This window comes from Magnolia sinica, chromosome 4, assembly GCF_029962835.1.
Source record: "Magnolia sinica isolate HGM2019 chromosome 4, MsV1, whole genome shotgun sequence".
In the NCBI taxonomy this organism is placed as follows: domain Eukaryota; kingdom Viridiplantae; phylum Streptophyta; class Magnoliopsida; order Magnoliales; family Magnoliaceae; genus Magnolia; species Magnolia sinica.
In genome coordinates this window covers 7,786,727-7,790,409 of record NC_080576.1, presented here as the reverse complement: position 1 = coordinate 7,790,409, position 3,683 = coordinate 7,786,727, and positions in this window count along the sequence as shown.

Genomic DNA, 3,683 nt, shown 5'->3' with positions numbered 1-3,683 from the left:
GAGACGTGAAAGGTTACATCTTCGAGATTGAAGAAAATACAATTGTTATTGTACATAAAGTGACTATGGTGTTATTGAAAGCAAATGTTGACCAATCAAGATGATTTATGGTTCATTAGAGAGGTGGTCAAATGATCTTCTTAACGAAATTAAGTTTCATCCAATCTGAGTTATGATGAGGAAGATCCGGCTCACTTACCAAAGCCATGTATTGCCGAGCGGCCAAAGCCATAAAAACTCTAGCTGCACTTTAGACTAATTAAATGAGATTCAATTGAAATGATTTGAGTTCCATTGAAAATCTTCTCAGGCAACATTCCAATAAGTTTAAGATCATCGAAAATGGACAATCGCTTAATTTGTAGACTACTAATTTCATATATTGAACGGTCGTACTTTTGACATGTTAAATGGGGTCCGATCAAAGTGATTATAGTCTTGTTAAGAATCTTATCTAATTATTTTTCCAACAAGACTAATATTACCAAAAATGAATGGACAATGAATAAGATACAAATATTTAAATAATTTGTAGAAAAAAGATAAAAACTAATCATCATGTTTCATATATATAAACGTATATATATATATATATATATATATATATATATATATATATATATATATTAGGTACGATATATAATATATTATTTTATAATTTAAACAGCAAGCGCGCACAACCTAAAAAGAGTGTTGTTTTTGCTCCAACGATTACATTTCTTAGAGATGGAAGCCACTAACACATGAAAGATATTTTGAATAGATTATTTATATGTTTATTTGCAGGATAGCATTTTTCAAAGATGGAAGCTACTTTTAGTTATAGATAGAGAGGGATGGTTATGGTTGTTGTCGTGGGCAGAAGTAATTGTCAAAAAGAATTTAAGGTAGAGATGAATGGTTGTGGTTATTATGTAGAAAACAATGAAGGAGTTAGAATTTGAATTTTGTAACATATTATCTTGGTTGAATAGTTATGTCAACCTCAACCCTTAATACATGTTAACTAGGGTTGAGGTTATCATGTGTAGAGCTGGGCATTTCATACCTGAATCGGTGGATCCAGCCCGATCAGACCCCATTCGAACAGAACCGATGGTCAAGATCAGGTAGCGTAATCCAGATCCGAATTATTTTCGGGTCGAATCCGGATAGGCCCTGTTTCGAACCGACCCGATCCGATTCAGACCGACCTGATCCGGACTCTGTGTGTGTGTGTGTGTATACTTCTACCGCCTAGGCTTTACATTCGGTGCCAAAAAATCCCGCCCAATGTACACCTGAGCCCGTCAACTCTGTCTCTATCTCTCTATATGTGTGATTCTCTCTCTATACCTATCTCTCTATTTTGGCTGAAGAAGGTAAGAAGAAGGTTTTTGAGCTTGGATTTCTTTGCTGGAGAGATACGGAAGAGAGAAAGAGGGAAAGAGAAAGAGAGTCGCAGCTCGATCAAAGAATGGTGTACGAAGCGGTTTTTGTGGGTCTGATCATGAGGTATGTTTTATATCCAAACCGTCCATCCATTTGGCAAGCTCATTTTAACGCTTGACACAAAAAATAAGACAGATCTAACCATCAACTACCACACTACAAAAACTAGTGGAAGATTGAACGTCTACCATTGAAACCCTTTTCAGGGTCACAGAAGTTATGGATCAATATCAAATTTGTTTTTCCTCTTCATTCAGGTATGTGTGACCTTATGAGATTTATTTTTCCTTTTCAATCAAGTACTTGTGACCTTATGAACAGATTGGATGTAAAATAAACATTATGGTGGGCCCTATAATTTTTTTAACAGTGAAAATCATTATCTCCGCCACTATTTATGGTGTGGTCCAAATGATCATTGGATATGATTTATTTTTTTGGATAATGCTCTAAAATGATCTCTAAAAATAGATGAACGGTGTAGATATAATAAATACATCACTGTGGGGCCAATTAACTTTGATCTCCTTTGAACCGTTCTCACAACTCAGAGCTCGAGGAGCGTCTCTGCTGTCTTCGCACGACACGTACTAGAGCAGCTATAATACAGCTGGTGCTAGCTACAAGATAGCTACAGCCAGGCTATACTTTTATAAAGGGTAGCGGATTACATGCTGAAAACGAAGCATATTAGTTAATTTTAGGTGGTTAGCCCACCATCATTTATGCATTTTATCCTCTCTGTCCATCCATTTTATTAGTTAATTTTAGGTGGTTAGCCCAAAAACGAAGCATATTCAAAGATCAAGTGGACCACACCACTCGAAACAATTTGAATTTAACGTCTATCGTTGAAAAGTTCTTGATGACCACAGAAGTTTTAGATCAAGCCGACGTTTTTTTTTTTTCACTTAATCCATGTCTTTTTTATCTTACTAACAGGTTGGATGACAAATAAACATCACTGGAGTCCTTGGAAAGGTTTCAACGATGGAAATCAATACTTCTACTATTTCTTTGAGCTTTGGATATGATTCGATTTTGGGCTCAACCCCTAAAATGATCTGAAGAAACGGATGGACGGCATGGATAAACCAAATGAATTCACGGTAGGCCCAACAAAGTTTACTCAGTACGATAAGAGCGTACTAAGTAACTCAATACGAAATCCGATTTCTTTATAAAGCTTCTTGGAGAAGCTATGTAGCGGGTGTAAAGCTTCTTCAAGAAGCTATACAGCTGTACGTTTTTATCTCTCTGAGTAAACTATGTGGGGCCCATCTTGAACTTTTTAGTTTATCCACACCGTCCATCAGTTTTTTCAGATCATTTTAAGGGTTGATATTAAATTTTAAGTATATTTAATAATCAAGTAGATCGCACCATAGGAGACTGAGAATAATGATTTCCACACCGTTGAAAGAAATGAACGAACAGAGTCTAACCCAATCCGATTCGACTCGATTTTCCTGACCAAGTTGGACTCAGATCGATTCCGGCCAGCAAGAGTTCGGATCTGTTCGGGTTCGATGACCCGGACTCGGTCCCAGATCGGATCGGGTTCAGGTCAGGCCCTGCAAATCTCGAACAAAGTCGAGTTGGACCGAATCCGATCCGACTCAGTCTGATGCCCAGCTCTAATCATGTATTAAGGGTCGAGGTTATCATGTGTTAAGGGTCTAAGTCGTGGTTGTCATGTGTTAAGGATTTAGGTTGGCATATGTCAAGGGCATGGGTCATGGTTGTCATGTGTTAATGGTATGGGTTGTCATGTGTTAAAGGTCTGGTTCTTGATTGTCGTGTGTTAAGGGTTGAGGTTATCATGTGTTAAGGGTTTGGATGGGGGTTGCCATGTGTTAAATGTCTGGGTTATAATGTGTTATGGGTTGTGGGCCCATTGTGGGATATGTGTCAAATATACTCAGTCCATTGGATTCATAATTTAATTTAACATTATGGGCCAAAGAATGAGTTACATCTAAAAATTCTATGGACACGAAGAAGCTTTCGATTCTCACTAATTTTCGTGATGTGGTCTACTTAAGCCTATGATATGCCTCATTTTTGGGTTCATGCCTCAGAATGATATTTTAAAATGGATAGACGGCGTGGATAAAATACATAATCACAATGGCCCCACAGGATTGTTTGTCTCTAACTAGGTTTTGCTACCCAATCCGCGTTACATCCCATCACATGGAGGCTAATTTCTAGCAAAAGCTTTTTACTGGAAGCTCCTACTGCCAAAAGCT